The 21,865-nt window shown below is 44.9% G+C and overlaps 1 pseudogene; it reads right to left on the bottom strand.

The window, feature by feature from the left end:
- The window catches only part of LOC139382206 (Fanconi anemia group J protein homolog), a 58,957-nt pseudogene that overhangs the window by 9,210 nt on the left and 27,882 nt on the right, over positions 1-21,865 (bottom strand).

The following is a 21,865-nucleotide window of genomic DNA, read 5'->3' as shown; positions in this document are numbered from 1 at the left end:
CCGAAGGACCAACCGCACAGACAACCGGTAGAGCAAGTTCAAACGTTACATTATTCAACATTCTGGCTTGTAAGGAAACTTTCCAAGTGTTTGCAGTGCTTTCATTCAGACTGTGTACACAGAAAGCTGGCATCACAGTCAGATTTATTAGGCAACACTGGGCCATGACAAAAAGGTAAGGAAGAATGGAGGGAAGACGGAGGGAGGAGGGATGGATGGAGGGAGGGTGAGAGGAAGACAAAGGTAGAAACTATCTGCTCAGGACAGACAGAACAATCACTTTGGGATGATTTTTTATTCATCCGTTATTTTACCAGGTAAATTGACTGAGAACACATTCTCATTTGCAGCAACGACCTGGGGAATAGTTACAGGGGAGAGGAGGGGGATGAATGAGCCAATTGTAAACTGGGGATTATTAGGTGACCGTGATGGTTTGAGGGCCAGATTGGGAATTTAGCCAGGACACCGGGGTTAACACCCCTACTCTTACGATAAGTGCCATGGGATCTATAATGACCTCAGAGAGTCAGGACACCTGTTTAACGTCCCATCCGAAAGACGGCACCCTAGACAGGGCAGTGTCCCCAATCACTGCCCTGGGGCATTGGGATATTTTTTTAGACTAGAGGAAAGAGTGCCTCCTACTGGCCCCCCAACACCACTTCCAGCAGCATCTGGTCTCCCATCCAGGGACTGACCAGGACCAACCCTGCTTAGCATCAGAAGCAAGCCAGCAGTGGTAGGCAGGGTGGTATGCTGCTGGCAAATTATATTACAGAGCACCAGAAAAAGAAGAGGATGGAGGATGCACTTTGTATGTGTGTGTGTGTCCCAGTGTGTGTATGTGTCCCAGTGTGTGTGTGTGTGTGTCCCAGTGTGTGTGTGTGTCCCAGTGTGTGTGTCCCAGTGTGTGTGTGTGTCCCAGTGTGTGTGTATGTGTCCCAGTGTGTGTGTGTGTGTGTGTGTGTGTCCCAGTGTGTGTGTCCCAGTGTGTGTGTGTGTGTCCCAGTGTGTGTGTGTGTGTCCCAGTGTGTGTGTGTGTCCCTGTGTGTGTGTGTGTGTCCGTATGTCCCAGTGTGTGTATGTGTGTGTGTCCCAGTGTGTGTATGTGTGTGTGTCCCAGTGTGTGTGTGTGTGTCCCAGTGTGTGTATGTGTGTTCAGAACTTTTTCAGTGTGGAGGTCTGTAGGAAAACACATTGGTAGCCAGCAGATTCTGTGAAGCGCTTACACCTACCTGTATGTGACTGACTGGACACAACGGTAAACAGGGGTCTTTCTCTCTGGGTCCTCTGCTGTGAAACAGACCTGATGGGCTCACCACCAAGAACTTGTTTCTGGTTCTTACCTGCAGGTCCTTGATGTTGGGGAAGGGGATGCCGACGTTGACCAATGTTCTGGCGTTGTCGTCTGTGAAGTCCAGTCCTTCACTCACCTTCCCTCTACACACAGCCATCAGCAGAGCTCCATTTGGGGGGGGGGCAGAAACAACCCCAACATCAACCCAGTCATCTGTCCTAAACAGATATGACTATAATTCTTCCACATTTAAAAGGGTACCCAACACCAAACCAATTGGTGCTCAATCCCTTGCACAAGAGAGATACAGACAGACTGACAAAGATAGACACAGAGAGTGAAGAAGAGAGAGTGAGACAGCCCAGTCTCACCTCTGTCCCATGCAAACTCTCCACTGATTCTGATGGCATCATAGTTCTCTCCTCCTCTAGGCTCTGTGATCACCGTCTTCCTGTCCCCCAGCTTCTCCCCCAGCCCTGTGTTGGTTAATGCAGTCACACAGCTTGTCAAGCATCTAAGAAAACAGAACACCAGCAAACGGAGCAGGGCTTCATGGATGCATCAATAAAAATAATAAACCGTGTGATTTGTTCATATCTTTTTCAATTAATCTTTTTCTTAACATTGGCTGGTAGACATCGCATACTTTTCAAAACTCAGCTATCAGCAGATTCCTGAAGAATACACCACATAGCCTTCCAATAAATAAATAACTATCAATTGGGCCTAACATGAATCAGGCTTGGCACCACTATGGGATGGAAGCTATTCTTCACATGGGTCTTAATGGCCTAATGAAGCAACAGAGCAGGAGTTGAGACTACAGTAAACAGGAGAAAAACTATGGCCATATTACACCAAGAAATGTGGTCCACATTAGAGCCCCCTGAGAAAACCTTTCACATAGCAGCATAAATACTGAGGTTTGTCTGCCAGCCAAAAGCAGCAACCTCTCCCCTCACAAGACATACAGAGAAACAGGTTTCCAGGAAGTTAGAGGGGGCACAATCCTTTCAGGGCTAAACAGTCCAGTACACTGTCCTAACAGCTTGGCATCCAGACACTGCAGGTGTGTGTGTGTCTTAAAGTCTGAAACAAAGTTCACATCATGATGGCACTGGAAGCTCCTCTGCCCCCCAGCCTGTCGTTCTCCCTCCTGTGGCTCAGTTTCCCCCTCGCCTTCCTCCACAAAGTTGATGCGTTTAAACCCCCCCCACTCTTCCTCCATCCATAATAAAATCACTGTTGCTGCTGTTGCTGTTAGTGCAAAAAGTCACAGTCTCTCCAGGGAGGAACATTGATCTAAAAGCCCTCTCCTCGTCAGCTCCTAGCAGAGATCTAGCCATGTCTCCACCGTAGCGTATTATTTGCATGGCTTCACAATCAAAGAGCATCTTCATTGGTTTGGAAATGTGTTTGAAGGGTCAAGTAGAAGTTATTCTTGTAGTCAGCAGAACAACTTCTCACATCAGAGCTGGGACAAAGAAGTAGTGGTATTAAAACACTGTTTGCAGTTAGTTGGTTACTACAACACAGGGACAGATAGGGAAATGAAACATTACGACGTGTGGATGGATGGATGGTTCCTCTAGTTCCTGGCACACCAAGATGACTGACTAGCTACAGCCTGCCTGTGATTGTGAAATGAAGCAGAGGCGTATTTAATCAGGTCGCCTCACTCAGTGCCACAAAACAACCGGGAGGGCCGGGAAACAGGAACATTTGCATCAATAAAACACAACATTTTCACAAAGGCCAAAGCGTTACATTGACAAGGGCCTTCCGCTTCATTCGTCAACCACCACCACAACTCCTCCACAAAACTGGTTGTCCCAACAATTGCTTTCCGATCCAATCCTGACTGACAATGGGTGAATTATTCATGTTATATACTTTAGGATGGGAAACAAAACAGCCATTATCTGCCACACTGCACTTGAGGAAGACCAGAGGAGAGGCCGATTCAAGGAGGAAGGGAAGAGGAAGCTCAGTCTCTCACTGATCTAATTGATGGACTGGGTCACTGTAGTCAGCATCTTGGATTGTTGAGATTGTCCTTTATGCAGCCGACGTAAAACTTCTGCTAGGGAACAGCGAGTAACCTGATAACAAGGGAAGAGTAACCCGATAATAAAACGCCAGCCAGGGCTCTTAAAACACAGAGTGTAAGTCACAAATAGCACCCTATTCCCTATATAGTGCACTACTTTTGACCAGAGCTCTTTAGGCCCCCCCCTATGGGACATGGTCAAAAGTAGTGGACTATAAAGGAAGTAGGGTGCCATTTGAGACACAGGAAGAGACACATGCACTTGAGCAGCACAAACAGTCTTTGTGCAGAGCTTGTCGTTTATATTCCCCGAGTTGTAATTTGTAAAGCCCTTATAAAAGCGGGGGGCGAAATACAATCCAGTCAATGCCACTCCAGCAGGAGCCCCTTGGCTTGCAGCAGGGCCCAGGGTAATGGTCCCTAATGCTTTTATCTCTCAGACACTAAGAGTAAACATCACTCTGACTGCATTCCAAATAGCACACTACTCCATACATAGTGCAGTGCTTTTGACCATTAAAGTAGTGTACTTTAAAAGGGAATAGGGTGCCATTTAGGATGAACCTTCTGTCTCGTTGCTCCAACTGATGCTGCCATTTAATTACGAGCACATTTTCCTTAATCTTGACTGAGTAGAGCTGGGTTCAAAGGCGACGAGGCGAGGCAGGGCAGACAATAGGCAGGGAGCATAAATATTAAAATCAGTAGATGGTGATAGTGCTGACGTCATCCAAGTATTCCTATGCAAGCTCCCGATTGTTCATGAACTATTTGAAATGTGCCATATTGCTGAATCTTATACCTCAGTGGGTTGAATGGCAACAAACAATTGTTAAGGATCATGGTGAAAGTGGCCACAACTAGCAAAGAATTATAGTCGATGAGGTTGTTTTCATTCTGCCTGAGAGTCAACCGGGAGCCTCCTCGTAGCCTGCCTGTGTCAGCACGTGGTCCTGTGTGACAACAAATCTAGTAGTCACTATTTAATTTAAGCTTTTGGGGCATTCTGACAACTCACATAGAAATGTGAGTTATAAATCCGTCACTCTCATTGAAAGCAAGTCTAAGAAGCGACAGATTTGTTCTATCTGCGTTATTTCTAAGCTTCCTGTTTTTAAGTTTTGTATCTTTTACTTTACGTTTTGTACACCAGGTTCAAACATACTATATTTTGAGTTGTTGAAAACATAATTCACATCGGTTTAGACGGTAGAATGATTCTCTACACTATACTTGCTAGTTTTGTCACAAACTGAAATTAGGCAAACTATTCCAATTTCAGCAGTCAGGCAATGGGAGGAGCGATTTCTGCCTAGTGCAATTTTAATTAAATGTAATTCAACTTGAAAGAATTCACAGTGGGGTTCGAACTTGATCATAATAAACTAATTTTAAAGCCTAAAACGACCGCAATAAAAAAAACACATTTTGGCCGGTCTGGTGATCATACATAGGGTTTCTAGGGCAGACCAGGGCTTTTGGCGCCGCTAGGTTGCTACGCAGTAGCCGACCAGCAGTGCTTCTGACTTCACGCTCCAGACTGGACACTTGGGGCCTGGCAGGGAGACGAGACAAGGAGGGCTGGCTAGGTCTAGGAGACGGTGCTACACTACTCTATGGAGAGGCAGGCAGACACATGACAGTCACCTAGCTACTCATCAAGGCTAGTCTCCTCTGCCAGACAGCTCACCTTGACCTCTAACTGATCTGACCAAACTAATGACAGCTAATATCATTTTGCAAGAACTATGCACAAGCAATCGGTGCACACCAAAGTGAGGACCTGTGTAGAGTTTATGTGGCCGAGTCCACACGTAGTACACAGAGTATGACTGGAAGGATGCCGTTGTGTACCATGGTGTGAGTGTGTGTGTAACTTCATGACTAATTTTATCTGACGGGTAGGTGGCGTATCCACAGGGTCTGCTGAAGCGCTACTGTAAATGTCAATCTGCACACTCGGCTGGCGCCCAGGTGCAAACACAACAGGAACGACCCACAGAGGGGAAAACCACCACACACAGACATTTTAAAGTAAAATGTCTCCTTCTGAATTTACCGGTTGTGTACTTCATTTAAACAAATATGAAGGAAATAGATGAAGAGGAAACAAACTGAAGGTGGGAAACGTGTGACTCAAACCCCCGCCCCTAGTGGCAATGTGTAGTCCACAACCACTGGATCGGCAGCAGGCCAGTGCTAGCATGGCCACTCATTCTACAAGGCACACAATAAGGGTCCAGGCAACATGACATGAGGAGGACTACAGCATTTAGCCAGTCTCAGAGTAACCAACAGGCACAACTAACAGTGAATAATTCATGGTGATTTCTGGGTATGGTGTGTGTGTGTGTGTGCGTGCGTGTGTGCAACGCTCAGGTTCTGGCAACAAACAACTTCTGGAGGGACGAATGCCACTCTTAGGCACTGAACTCTACACCTCTCTCTTGTGCACGTCTTCCCTCCCTCCCTCCATGGACCCACAATCTCCATATTTCACCTCTTTCCTCTCCACTCCCTCTGTCTGCCCCCCATCCCTGGTGTCGGTGGGCTGTGTTGCGACACGTCACTGTTCTGGTAGCGCCCGTTAAATTATGGAAGGGGTCTTGGGCAACTGTAGCATTAATGAAACATGCAGGCCTGCCTGCTCCTACGCTGCTTTGTGGGTGAGAGCGGGAAATGTGTTGCAGCCTTAAATGATTCCGTTTAAATATGACTGCAATCATCACGCCAAGGGCGGTGTCAACCAAGTGACCACCTGCCTTCCCAACCCCTCCCCTGGTGTCCACATCTCGAGAGTGAAGCTTGGGCTGTCAAAGTTAAGCATGGAAGAAGATCTTCTTGGTTTCTACTTGTAGTCTTTCTCTCCAGAAGGGTTAGCTGTTAGTGAGCACAGACAAGGGTCATCATGATGTGGTCGGTGACACTTTGCTTCTTGAAAGTCCAATATCTTGAAAACTTGACTGCTGACATTTAAAACATTTTGGGATTGTATCAATAATGAAAACCCCCCACCAAAATATTGTTTGAGTGGAATTCCCCTTTAAAGCTTTGCCTCCTCAAAGCTGTAGCTTAGCAAACATTTAGCCTACAACAGCAGCAGCAGTGCACCTCAGGTTTCCACTGTAAAAGGCCATATAAAACATCTCAGCTGGAACAGTAAAGATGGATAAATCCCCGTCTGAGCAAGGTGACCCATAAACCCAGAGATAGAGGAGAGACACAGCCTGTAGAGATGACAGCACACCTTACACCGAGTAATAATGTTGGAGCGTGGCTGGAAGACAGCAGGGCAAACGTGTGTGTCCAGCCTCCTCCTCAGCCCCCAGCCTCCTCCTCAGCCCCCAGCCTCCTCCTCAGCCCCCAGCCTCCTCCAGGCGCCAGCGTGGATGCCTTTTCACACATACAGCTAGGTGACATCACCCCTAATGGCCCTTATCTCAGTCTGCTTTAAAAGCATCTTGCGTTTCCTTTTGATCTTTTCACCTCTGGAAAACACTTTTTAATAAGCCCACCTCTCCTCTCCAACCCCCAGCGCTGAGTTTTGTCCCTTTCCTCTTGCGGTGCAGCCAGACTGCGAGGCGCGGGCAGAGGGGTACCGTGGTTTTAATGGGCATTAACTGGGGGGCTGTTGAGGCTCAAGTGCTACAAAACCACAGCTCCAGGAGGGCTCTGGGAGATGTCTGAGTGTGTAATGTCTGCAAGTACTGTGTGTGCATGGCCACACACACACACACACACACACACGCCTGTGTGCGTGCATGCGTGAGAGAGTACCTTTAACTGTGTGTTCTTGAGTTGTACTGTATGTTCAGTGTGCGTATGCACCCTCACTGTGTCTGCCAGAAGTGTGTGTGCGTGTGTCTGTCAGAGGGCGACTGACAGAGCCGGAAGGAAAGAAGGACGCCTCTGTGGCCTTGCTGTGTGATCTTAGTACTGTGTGACTGTGGCCTCTGTGTCCTTCATACCGCTGCCTCTCAGATAGGCATCATCCAGACATACTGGACAGGGGCACCTGGAGACGACCCATCCTCTGTCTCACTCACACACACGGCTCACCGGCTCCAGAGGGCCTCAACAGACTCTACAATTAATACCCCTCATCTCTTCATCATCTTTAAGAGACGTCTGTCTGCACATTAAATATTAATGCACAGAGGGCATAGAGCTCCTACACTAGTCATCAATAATACCCACCTAGAGTTGCTCTGTGGCTGTCTCTGCCTGCCTGGCGTCATGGCTGGGGGGAAAGAGACAAAACTGGATCCTAATAGGAGACTTTAATCATTCATATTCTGATAGCACTGATGTAGTCTCAACTGGATAGTCAACTAGAGGGAAAACCTTGAGCTTTGACAACATCAAAGGGTCAAATACAAAACATAGGCCTATGGTAAATAAGCATAAAGAATGTGTGCATTGTAAGACACTAAACAGGCACACAAGAAGACACACAAAAAAGGTATGCAGCACTATGCAAAGACACAGACAAACCTTCACATGTAACACTCACGTATCTGTGCACGTGCAAGCACTAACACACAGCCACAGTGACATGAGAGAGCCAGCTGGTCCCTAAGTGGACTGGTGGTGGTGATGTGACAGAGACACAGAGCCTGAATGGAAATCTATTATTCATGGAGGGAAGCATAACAAACAAAGGAGGACAAAGTATTTATCAACGGGCCCTTAGAAGTGTCTGGTTAACTGAAAGAGAATACCGGGTTTTATGTAAGGTATTTGTCAGCCTACAGCTATTTAAGAGACACCTATTAGGTCTACATAGACATACAGTGCCTTGCGAAAGTATTCGGCCCCCTTGAACTTTGCGACCTTTTGCCACATTTCAGGCTTCAAACATAAAGATATAAAACTGTATTTTTTTGTGAAGAATCAACAACAAGTGGGACACAATCATGAAGTGGAACGACATTTATTGGATATTTCAAACTTTTTTAACAAATCAAAAACTGAAAAATTGGGCGTGCAAAATTATTCAGACCCTTTACTTTCAGTGCAGCAAACTCTCTCCAGAAGTTCAGTGAGGATCTCTGAATGATCCAATGTTGACCTAAATGACTAATGATGATAAATACAATCCACCTGTGTGTAATCAAGTCTCCGTATAAATGCACCTGCACTGTGATAGTCTCAGAGGTCCGTTAAAAGCGCAGAGAGCATCATGAAGAACAAGGAACACACCAGGCAGGTCCGAGATACTGTTGTGAAGAAGTTTAAAGCCGGATTTGGATACAAAAAGATTTCCCAAGCTTTAAACATCCCAAGGAGCACTGTGCAAGCGATAATATTGAAATGGAAGGAGTATCAGACCACTACAAATCTACCAAGACCTGGCCGTCCCTCTAAACTTTCAGCTCATACAAGGAGAAGACTGATCAGAGATGCAGCCAAGAGGCCCATGATCACTCTGGATGAACTGCAGAGATCTACAGCTGAGGTGGGAGACTCTGTCCATAGGACAACAATCAGTCGTATATTGCACAAATCTGGCCTTTATGGAAGAGTGGCAAGAAGAAAGCCATTTCTTAAAGATATCCATAAAAAGTGTTGTTTAAAGTTTGCCACAAGCCACCTGGGAGACACACCAAACATGTGGAAGAAGGTGCTCTGGTCAGATGAAACCAAAATCAAACTTTTTGGCAACAATGCAAGACGTTATGTTTGGCGTAAAAGCAACACAGCTCATCACCCTGAACACACCATCCCCACTGTCAAACATGGTGGTGGCAGCATCATGGTTTGGGCCTGCTTTTCTTCAGCAGGGACAGGGAAGATGGTTAAAATTGATGGGAAGATGGATGGAGCCAAATACAGGACCATTCTGGAAGAAAACCTGATGGAGTCTGCAAAAGACCTGAGACTGGGACGGAGATTTGTCTTCCAACAAGACAATGATCCAAAACATAAAGCAAAATCTACAATGGAATGGTTCAAAAATAAACATATCCAGGTGTTAGAATGGCCAAGTCAAAGTCCAGACCTGAATCCAATCGAGAATCTGTGGAAAGAACTGAAAACTGCTGTTCACAAACGCTCTCCATCCAACCTCACTGAGCTCGAGCTGTTTTGCAAGGAGGAATGGGAAAAAATGTCAGTCTCTCGATGTGCAAAACTGATAGAGACATACCCCAAGCGACTTACAGCTGTAATCGCAGCAAAAGGTGGCGCTACAAAGTATTAACTTAAGGGGGCTGAATAATTTTGCACGCCCAATTTTTCAGTTTTTGATTTGTTAAAAAAGTTTGAAATATCCAATAAATGTCGTTCCACTTCATGATTGTGTCCCACTTGTTGTTTCTTCACAAAAAATACAGTTTTATATCTTTATGTTTGAAGCCTGAAATGTGGCAAAAGGTCGCAAAGTTCAAGGGGGCCGAATACTTTCGCAAGGCACTGTACACTACCGTTCAAAAGTTTGGGGTCATTTAGAAATGTCCTTGTTTTTGAAAGAAAATCACATTTTTCATCAAATTGATCAGAAATACAGTGTAGACATTGTTAATGTTGTAAATGACCTTTGTAGCTGGAAACAGCAGATTTTTTAAATTGAATATCTGCATAGGCCCATTATCAGCAACCATCACTCCTGTGTTCCAATGGCACTTTGTGTTAGCTAAACCAAGTTTATCATTCTAAAAGGCTAATTGATCATTATAAAACCCTTTTGAAATTATGTTAGCACAGCTAAAAACTGTTGTGCTTATTAAAGAAGTAATGAAACTGGCCTTCTTTAGACTAGTTGAGTATCTGGAGTGTCAGCATTTGTGGGTTTGATTAAAGGCTCAAAATGGCTAGAAACATGAACTTTCTTCTGAAACTCGTCAGTCTATTCTTGTACTGAGAAATGAAGGCTATTCCATGCAAGAAATTGCCAAGAAACTGAAGATATCGTACAAAGCGGTGTACTACTCCCTTCACAGAACAGCACAAACGGCCGCTAATCAGAAAATAAAGAGGAGTGGGAGGCACAATTGAGCAAGAAAAAAAATAAATAAATAAAAAAATTATCTGCCGTTTCCAGCTACAACAGTTATTTACAACATTAACAATGTCGACACTGTATTTCTGATCAATTTGATATTTAAATGGACAAAAACAAGGACATTTCTAAGTGATCCCAAACTTTTGAAAGGTAGTGTATATTACAGCTGGACTCTTAGGACTTCTTCCTTTGGCATTCTGTTGAAATCAAACAAAACGTCTTTACTCTCTACTTATCTCAACCTCATACCAGTTGCGCCAAACTTGCTTACACACAGCAAGGATATCATGGGTACATTAAAACACTCAACCTCAATATGTGGTCTCTAGCCCATCCTGGTGGTAAATGGTAGGAACTGAAGATTATTTAAAGGAGAAATGGTCGTATTCACTATGGCACTCTGAAGCAAATGTTTTGCAACGGCAAAAGAAAATCTATTGAACTTTTTCAAAGCGCACTATGCTTGACTACATAGTCCAATTCCTTTCTGAGCATCGTTAACCATCAGATTGTTTCTGGATACTATGAAAAAAATCATGAAACATAACATCAGTGGTGAGGCTGAAATTAAGGTAGGAGGTTTCTTCTGATCTGTGACTTGCTGATGACATGGCTGCCAGCCTCCAGCTGGATAGAGAACTTGACCCCCAGCTCTGAGGAGAAGGATCCCATAGGAGACCTATGTGCCTGAGGTCAGCACGATGCTGTGAACACTGTCCGAGATGTCTGAGAACGCCTGCCACCACACACACACCACCACACCCCTTAGGACAGGCAGCGCTCCACGTAATGTAATAATACGCTATGAGTAACATGTACTTTTGTCCCCTAGTATAAAAGTTGTATACACAGCATTTACACTCCAGTACATCCTCCCCTGCTACTCACCATGGCTGAGCTGAGGCACCAGAAGCTGAGTGTGTGTACAAGGGTCTTGGCACTGTGGCGTCAGCGGTTAGGCCTGGCGAAGAAGCCCTGAGCATCTGGCACGTCTGGAGCAGTGGTCCAGGTGTAGGACTGCTGCAGCACCACGCAGTGGTCCTCTGAAAACCTGACCACGGGAACATGACCAGGACAGAAGTCTTCGTCAGTGATCGAAAGTGTTAGTATAATGTATTTTGTAGTATGTCGTTATGTTGATCTTGTTTTCCACCCTGACTACAATGCACATTTCCCAATTAGGACAATACAAATACTGACTGATTGTTAAAGACTGGTTCACAGACTGGTTCACAGACTGGTTCTGACCTGCTCTTCTCCCTGTAGAGGAAGTCTAGCACAATGAAGAGACTCTTGAGGACAGAGGAGCTGACTGAGCTGATGGTGGGGACCTCCAATGTGTCCTCTCTCCCATTCACCAGCCCAACCCCTCTTTCTCCAACACCGCTGCTAGGTGCTTCTATACAGGGGGAGAGATGAGGGAGGGAAGGAGAAATGTGGAGAGAAAAGAGAGATGCTGTAGGCCTCCCTTCTAAACACACAAGTCTTGCAACAAAAAAAGGGGGTGAATGTGAGAGATCAAAAGACAGGGACTGAGACAGAGACAGAGGTGAGAGAAGACCTAGGTGGTCAACAACATTATCTGACCTGCAGCATCGCAAAGGTGTCAGTGGTGATGACCTTGGTATGGAAGAAACCTCCTTGCCATTCCACACCTGACAGGACATCTCATACTCCCTCTCAGCCAGAACACTGCAGCTCTCCTGCATCCAACTACACCACAGGAGGAACAGACAAACAGACAGAGAGAGCGTGAGAGTGGCCATCTTAGAACTACTGTTTGATATTGAGGAAAGCAAGGCTAGTGAAGACATTCTTTACAAGTATTGATTACATTTAATTGTTAACCAAGATGGGTTGATTAGTAGACCAGTTGTGCTTGTGCTGGCCTAGAAAGAATGTACCAGGAATAGATAGGTTGAGAAACACTACTGTAGTTTCAGTCGGGGAGGTGATGATGAGGGAGCTCTTACTTGAGCAGGTTGCAGCAGAAGGCCCAGAGGGGTTAGGGTCTACCTAGATGGGTTAAGGTCTAACTCACTCCAGGAATTTAGGGTCTATTTACTTGAGCAGGGAACAGCAGAAGGCCAGCAGCGGTTCGTGGTTGGAGCACCTGATGTTATCCAGCTTCTCCCTGGCAGACAGCAGCTGGGGTTTGTTCAGGGTGTAGCTGGCACAGTCCTCTATGTTGTGGGCCTCATCCAGAACCCCAATCTGACCCTTCAGGTTGATGTGAATCTGCAGGGGAGGAGAGGGAAGGAGATAGCCTCCCCTCCCACTGCACCCTAGTAGACATGCAGTGGGTTTGACCAGGTAGTTGTCAAGGAATATGTTCAGATAAAAGTAAAAGGACACATCTATTCTTTAATGTGTGAAACCACCTTTTCTTCAGGCCTACATCCTCATCACTCACTCCTTCTCTAACTCCAACAACAATTCCCTGCATCCCTTGTTCTGCCAGACTCATGCTCTCCCTGATAATGGGGTCCATTAGGTCGTTTTAGGGATAGAAGACTACACCCATCTCTCACTCCTCCTTATCCTTCTCTCTGCTCCCCTCACCATGCCTGCCCTTCCCACCTGACCCAAGCTCTCCCCGATGATGGGGTCCAGTAGATAGTTGTGGGGACAGAATAGGATACAGGCATGAGGTCCCTGGCAGCATAGTAGGAGCAGGTCCTCAGCCTCCCCCCAGCCAAATGATGGAGACCATGGACCCAGTGCAGTGTTCTGGTCCTGCATCTTGTGCACGCCATTTTTGAAGCGGTACAACACGCCCTGCACATATTCCTTGACCACTACCTGGTCAAGCCCGACACTCCCTGTGTGTGGTACGTAAGAGAGAGAGGAGGAAGAGTTGTTTTCATCCTTGACAATACACACATGAAAACAAATTAAGTTCAGCTTACTTGTGACCTTGAGGACCTCTCAGAACCAACACTGATCAATACCTTCATCATGGTTTATACACATAGGACATGTACAAACACACACTCAATATAGCCCAGTACCAACAACAACTCTTCTGGCATTACCAATAGCTCGGGGTAATTCAGTCTCATGTACTAAGGCTCATTACCCGGTCATCAGAGGCGCCTCATCTACCACCATGTCACAACCAGCCGGCTCCCCGGTGACACACACACGTGACGACTATACTCCGTTACCGCCAAAGGCATGGAAAGAAAGGCAGCTATCAAAGGGGTGGATGGGTGCTCACTTTCTGCAACACATCATGGATAAACTTTTGCACTTAAAACGGTTTTGTTTCAAACGGTTCAGTGTGTGTGCGCGAGCACGCGTGTGGCGAAGGTTAAAGGATTAGCGTCCACTCAAGTAATTCTTATATTGGCTCAATGGCAGCTTAGGGGTGTGATTTGACTTCATGACTCCACAAAAAGAGAAAACACAACAGGGGAGTCTTTACCCAACGAAGCTCAGTCAGAGCCAGGTGTATGTAACAAGAGACTGGCTATAGACAGGGCCTAGAGGACTGGAGAGTGGAGGGATAAACAGGGCTGATGGAAGAATGAGTGTGATGGAGCTGTGGCCATTCTATCCTCTGGGGTTATTGCGGGGACATCTATTCTCTGTAACAGATCAGGATGTAACACTGTCACCGTGGCGACTGTAGGCTGAGGTGGACAGGACAGATAGACACCTCTGGTGACAGCGAAATAGGGGCTTATTATACGATCAGGCTGACCCATGTGTGTTTGTATGTGTGTGCTCATTACACTAGCCCCCTCACCTTGAGGAGAACAGGAGTTAGGACTGTAACAGTAACACTGGCTATAAAGTCTCCCATCCGACACAAAACCTGTCTGAAGCCTCGTGACACGTCATCGTGCTAGAGAGACTGACCAATTGGGGATATTATGGGGTGTAATTGTCACCTGGGGCGACAGTGATGGGGGCTGTCTGCCTGTCCTTTAACTGTGGGGTTGGGTTACGAAGCCTTTCTTTCTAGAGCTCAGAGGCAGCTAAAATTCACTCCCTTTAAGTGTCTGTCACTGGGATTAGAAACACCACTCAAACTCATGATCGGAGGTGTGTGTGTTTCCATGTCTGAAGAGGTCATGGTTTTCACAGCTGGATTGGGGTGAATCTCAGTTCAAAATAATTAAATTCAGGCCCAGTAATAGTCAACGACCTCCAATGAGAGGTAAGAGGGCAACACTAATGTAGCCTAGCTAGGAGCTGAGCTGATCTAAGCCCTGGGGTGGAGCAGGCCTTGACCTCGGCTCTACACAACAAGATCCTTAAATTGGTGATACTAGAAGTTAGGGAACGGGCCAGCAACAGGACAGTCATCAGTTCAAATCCCAGGTTTGTGTGTATAGGATTCTACAGCTACCGGTAGCTTACCAAAAATAAGATAAAACTATGGCAACCTATCGTAATTTTGAATCACTTAAATTATTCATATATAGAATTCATTTTTTTATATCTGTGTCTATATTGTCCGTGAGTTTCTAGTAGATATGTTTCAAGAGAAAATAGTCTAATTAATGAAAAAAAGTATTTAATCAACAATGGCATTATTTTTCTATTAACTCTGCAACTCTTCAAACTATTAACTTTTTTCACAACTGCCATCAGTTTGACGCCGAAACATTGACAACAAATACATACTGACATAGTAAAATATACACGTGTGTAAAAAAATACTTAATGCTGAAACCCAGTTGAAGAGAGGCACCACCTCTGGGTGGACACAGGTGTGGTCCCTACTAGAGACGATGGTGATGGGGGTGGAAGAGCAGAGAGCGTACGATTCATCTCGTGGCCCATCTGAGTGATCTGTTTGTGGGAGCGAGTGCCGAAGATTATCTTGGGAACTTGTTTCTTCTTGCTCTCTTTGGCCTTCTCCTTAGAAGACTTTCCCTCGGCTACTTTCCGGCCGCCTTTGGACGAGGCACAAGACAGAGAGAGCAGGACACCACGGACGACTGGTGGACACATGGGGGGGAAAGATGGAGGGAGAAGGAAGATAAAATAACAAGATATCAAGAGTGTTCTCTTCAGAAAATTGTGAAAAACATTTTTTTATTTTACATTGCTCACTATAAAAATATTGAGACCAAACAAAAATCACCAATACCAGACAACTGGTGAACTTTATATGCTCCATTAGTGAACATATAATAAAGTATAGCAAGAATGTGTATATGCACACAATACTGCCTGTCAGTCATGGTTAGATTACATTACCTGACTGCTGAAAGCTGATAGGTTACCATTGTTGGGGATGTGAAAGTGTAGCTGCTTTTTAATTGGCTGTTAGTAACCACAGGGGATGTGTGGCGTCACCTCCTCTTGACACACAGGTGAAGCATAGCCAGCAGCGCTGCTGAAACCAATACCAGTCAGGTGCTGAGTTCTTTAAAGTAGGACACTTTCCATCCCTTTCACTAACGCAAATAATTGGCATTGGTGTTAGTGAAAGGGGTATCAAACCATGAAGACTAAACAAGCCAACCTCAAATAGTACTGTTCACCGCAAAGTTCTAAGCTAACCACAGTGTCCTTCAGCTGTTTCCATCAGAGGAAGTCAAATGTTCTCTTATGACACTGCTGAAGTAACCCTGAATCTAAACCTTGAGCTTATTGACTGCACAAGTCTTAAATTCTCAGAAATTCTTCTCTTCATCTCTTCCATCTTTTACAATCTGGCACCAACCGGTTGATATGCCTCACCATATAAAGGAACGCTCAGGGTGTGGGTTACAACTCAAGCAAGCTGAGCCTGTGGTGCTTCAGTGGAGACTAGAAGGACCAGGCGTTTCAGGTTACCCTCCTTTCCGCTCTTTTTCCAAAAGTGTTTGCCATTAAATATTACAATGTGTGTTACGGGGCCCGAAACGAGCTCAGCCACTTTTCCCTTGATTGAACAGGTATTCACTCTGGGTGGTAGACCGATTTCCTCGCTCTCAGCGGCACTGGGTGGAATTGTCCAGTGTTGAATGAGCCGGTATGTGTCTGTTGCAGAGGGCAGCCAACACCATCAGGTTAGTTATCTACATTCCATTCCAGGGGGGTGTCTGCTCGCTCCTATGAGCCCAGCAGAGCCCCAAACCGTGTCGGTCTGCATCTCAGACGGGGACGGGCACGTAAAGGGATACTCTTGTCAGAGGTTTCCTGCTCCTGCCTCTTGACAAGGGCCTCTATTCAGCAGTGCCCCCCCGCCATCCATCCTCCCACCTGTCTATGAATAAGTAATTATTTGCCATGATTTCGCAGTAGGAGGGATATGTGGAGGGGCCTATTTAAACGTGGCAGCAGCAGTTAAGGTGATCGGGCTCTGTTGCACAGGCGAGGAGCGGATCCGCAGAGCTGAGCAGTATAACTGGTCTGTTCCAACGATGTGGCCCTTCTGTAACTTGATCCTACTAGGTGCCCCTCTGTTTATTCATCATGTCAGCTCAGGGCTCTTTATACCCTTAACCCACAGGAGCTGCCTCCTAAATTGTACCCTATTACGTTGCTTCTGCCTATAGTGTTCATAAGAAAACCCCTCTTTAAAGAGATCACCCGGTGTGTTCCAAACAGTACTAGTCTCATCCTTATTGTCTGGGCATAGTGACAGTCAGAACCATGCCCTGGATGTGGTGGTAGTGTGGTTCTCAGTCACTCAGTATACTCTTGGCCAGGTAGACCTAGCTGATTCCAGCCCTGTGTGCCTTGAGTTTCAGCATTGCACAGCTGACACTTGAGGAGTCTTACACTCCGGGTGGGCCAGGTGATGGTGGTGGGGATTGACGGGGACAGGCTGGCTCGCTGGATGCCAATTCGCTCCTCAGTCCTCAGCCTTCAAGGTTCCGAATACACATGAAAATGTGCGCACACACACAGGGGGTGGGCTGGCTGAGTCGCAAGTAGATGACTGCAGTGCCATCCTGATCAAATACCTTAGGAGCATGACACAAACTAGGCATCAACCCTCTCCTCTGGTATATCCCCCAAATGGCACCCTATTCCCTATATAATACATTATTTTTTGAACAGGGCCCATAGGGCTGTAGTCAAAAGTAGTGGACTATGTTGGAAATAGGGCACCATTTGGGATGCACATTGCTCTGCCCCGAATGGCCACCCAGCCCTCCCTCCTCATAAAGCAGCGGTTTATCCCTCTAGGTCCCGGGGCTCAGTAACCAGCGGGTGACCCCCATTCAATATTTATGCCTGGCTTTCACAGATCAGCAGCGAGGCAAACCCTCTTAATTAAAAAGTGGAGCTCTGTCCATTCAAAGAGCCCCATTCAGGACGTCAGTCAGCAGCTCACAGCAGAGTGCAGCCGGTCAGGTATCAGACGGGGAAACCCAAGACGAACAGCGGGAGGGGACTTTCTCCTCCTAACTATTCCTTTTTCCCACTCCTCTTCCTGCCGTATGCAGCCTAAACACAACCTATATCGCATGACACATTCACTTGGCACACAAGAAATATGAGAACAATGCCAAAGGTATGTGATGGAACAGAGCCACAGATTAAGTGGGCTATGCTGCCACCAAGTGGACAAAGTAGTATTTGGGTGGCTGTACAACACAAATATTTATCTTCATGGATTCTAATGGTTGGCGTTAAGGTGGTAGTCAGTTGAGCTGTTCCTAGATCAGCATTAAAAAGCAACATATCCTTAGTTTAGAATAGATGTACTCACACAGTACTGTGCCTCAGAGGGCAGGGCCATCGGTCAGGGCTGGCCGATATTGCCAAAATATCATATCAGAATATTTTTCAAATGTTTGACTGTACAACAGTATTTGACTGTATTTTGTTTCTGAATAATACAAGTTCTAAATATGTTTTATGAGTAGTGCATGACCCTAGGATGGCAGAAAATTAATTATAAGTGATTTGAATGGGCTTTCTACATTCTGATGGTTTTATGCTCAACCAAACTAAATCAAATCAAAGTTTAGCAGATGTTGTAGCGGGTGCAGAAAAATGCTTATGTTACTAGCTCCTAACAATGCAGCAAAATGTCAAAGAGTACACAATAATAAAAATAATAAAAAATACTAAACAAAATTAAAGAAATGTCAGAACAAGGATACAACTGCATTTGAAAGTAGTCCAATTTCTAGAACGTTTCATTAAATTTAGCACTGTATAAAATATCTTTGTAGACTAAAATTCCCTACCGGTATGAGTATCCGTACCGGTATACTGTACACAAAATATTTCCCCGCCCTACCATCAGTTGAGCTGATCCTAGATCAGCACTAAAAAGAAACATATCCTAAGTTTAGACTAGAAATTCTCACACAGTAGTGAGCCTCAGGGGGGGGGGAAGGTTCATCAATTTAGCTGATCCAAGATCAGCACTTCCCAGCAAGTGGCAACATATCCTTAGTTTAGATAGATGTACTCACACAGCAGTGTGTCTCAGGGGGTAGGTTTATAGTCTGTGCCTGGGTATTCAGCTCCACTTTCCATGTCTGTGCTCCAGGCACTGGTCTCTCTCCTTCTGGCTCATCATCTATAAACACCACTCACTGCTCCAAGCACCTCCTCTTACAACCCCAAGGGGAACAGAGAGTAAGGGTTTTGTTATTGAGTGAATTTTGTACATTGTCCTATAAAAAATGAATAGAACATTTTTATAAAATAATAAGGGTGTCAAAGGCCTGCGTAGATTATAAGATCATAATATCTTGTTTATGCAGTTCCTTAGATGTCAAATACTTTAGACAGTCAAGGCAGTAAAGAGCTGATAATCTGCTGGAACAAGGCTATGCAACTTGAAACAGGGACAAATCAGAATGGTTAGACTTATTGGTTCGTCTGTGAAAGCATTGTTAATATGGCTACCCATAAAAATACATGACATTCTATTGAATTCTATAAGGCTACCGAACTTCTGTTCCATGGTTGGGGTGTGGATGCACTTCCTATCAGGCTGGAAGTCATCATCCTTCTCGGAGGTGAGGGAGGTCTGGAACCTGTCAGACAGACGAGAGGCTAGAGACTTGGGCTTGTACTCCTCTGGTGGAGGGGGCACTGAATAGACACAGACAAGTATCAGCATTTGTATTGAATTGAAAAATATCAAACCTGAGCTGAGCTAGAGGATTGGGAGTGTGACTTAAACTGCAGTTAAGTGCATCTACAGTACAGATAGTTGTTTTTCTCAATCCATTTCTCAGAGGATCCTGACGGGGTGGACATCTTTGTTCTAGTCCAAGGGAACTGCATCTTCACCTCTGCAATGGTGTACTCCACAGGGTGAGACTGCCTTGACCAAATGGTATACACACTGGAAAGAAATGTTGCTGCAAATGACAATGTAATTCACATCGATTGGTCACATCCCCCTCACATGTGGCTCTAAGTACGGGTGGGTATAATTTGTGGAACGTTCCAACAGGAATCTGTTCCAAAAACTTCGTAAATAACAAGGATGTCAACAAACAACGCATACAAAATTGTATAGCGGCAGATACCAGGTAGGGAGTGGGCTATTTAATTACGTTTTTCACTCACCACGTTTATTCCGGAAAATGTCTGTCCTCACTCTGGTGGCCTATGGTCAAACATTAAGAATAAGCTACGTGGTGAGTTGATGTCTATTCGTCAACTAGTTGAATTGATCATGCTACTTTGTATGCGTTGTTAGTTGGCAAACTTGTACTTTACGCAGTTTTTGGAACAGATTCCTGTTGGAACGCTCCACAAATGATACCCACCCTCTGAGTAGAGCTAAAGACATCAAAACTAACATGAAGCGCTAAAATGTGACGTTTGCAACTGGAAAGAGACTGTTTGCTTCTTTAGCTAGCTTAGTAACTTAGCTAACTAGCCCATTTCACTTGTATCTGTTTGAGTTGCCAAGTCAGTACCAGATAACGTTATCCTTGCTACTAGCAAACTATGTAGCTAGCTTGTATATTCTCCAACTAACACACCTTTTAGCAAGCATAAACGAACGAGCTATTTAAAATTTCAATACACTTCATGCTTGAATGGGGTTACGTTTCTAGCTAAAAAGGAGAAGACGTACACGGCTCGTTAGCTGACTGTAAACATACCTGACTAACGAGCTAGAAGTTCCCGCCGTGGAAGAGAAGTCCCACAAACCAATCAAATGGGATAACATTTTCACGCAAAATGATAGTAGCCAATCACCACAGAGCATTTGCTGGGGGTCTCCCATGTGCTAGCAAAATATGCACAACCAATGAATAGTTGTGTACATTACAAAAGGGTTCTTATTACCATATGCATTATCATGCTAAACGCTGTTTTTTTTTCCACGGAGGACCAAACCTGCCATAATTATGAATAAATAAATGTACATATAATTGTGTGAATGAATGCACACGTATAGATAAATCATTATTCACACTTTCATTCATTTTATTAATTTATATAATGAATTTATTTTTTCCTCCAATCCGATAATAAGGGGGTGTCAACAAATGTATGTAAATTGTTTCTAACACGCCCAATGCATCACCGGGGGCATACTGCCTACCCTCCAGGACATCTACAGCACCCAATGTCACAGAAAGGCCAAGCAGATCACCAAGGACCTCATACAACTACTGCTGTGTACAAACCTTTCACATTCATACACTGTCCAGGCTGCATCACATCAGGCGGTGATTGTGAGTCCCATAGGGCGGCGCACAACTGGCCCCCGCATCGTACGGGTTTGGCCAGCGTAGGCCGTCATTGTAAATAATAATTTGTTCTTAACTGACTTGCCTAGTTAAATAAATGTAAAAAATCAACAACAGAAACAGATCCTGTCGATACACACCATTATATTCATGCTGTATATTTATAGTCCAGACACTGACACTGCTCGTTCTGATATTTCTTTAATTTCTAAATTGTTATTTTTATTTATTTATGTGTAATGTTTTGTATTGCAAGGGTACAGTATACGGCCTGTATTGCATATATCACCCACTTTCACGTTTCTGAGATAGATAGCTGACTCACCACAAAACCATATTTGTTCATAACCGTGGCCCATATTTTTCCTTTAGTGCCTAAAATAGAGATTAGTACCAGAAGTCCTTATTTCTAGAGACAGGATACAAAGCCACAAAACCACACACAATACATTTTGGAAGCTCCTATGTGTGTTGCAAATGGCACCTTATTCCCCATAAAGTACACTACAATGACACCCTAAAGTAATGCACTATATTAGTAAAAGGGTGCCATTAGGGAAGCATCCCTTGTCTTTTGAAGCATTATGTTTTGCTGCTGAGGTCAATTGAACATATCTGTGGTTTGACATTATATTTGAAGCAGCAGTCTAAAAAACAACAATCTAAGACCAGTTTGCTCGGCTCAGTTATTCTTTCAAGCAAATTGCTACTACTGCAGACACCAGGCTTGCCAACGAAATGGACATTCAACCTACCATTTCTCTATTTGCATTCTGAAGTGTGCTGATTTGAAAAACAGAAAATACAGATGTGGATAAAGTCAGCTGTTTTGTAGTTACACTCCATTTATAATCCTTTATAATATCAGTTCAAATTCAAGCCAA

Source organism: Oncorhynchus clarkii, chromosome 24 (genome assembly GCF_045791955.1).
Source record: "Oncorhynchus clarkii lewisi isolate Uvic-CL-2024 chromosome 24, UVic_Ocla_1.0, whole genome shotgun sequence".
Lineage (NCBI taxonomy): Eukaryota > Metazoa > Chordata > Actinopteri > Salmoniformes > Salmonidae > Oncorhynchus > Oncorhynchus clarkii.
This window is presented reverse-complemented; position numbering and strand designations above follow the sequence as displayed.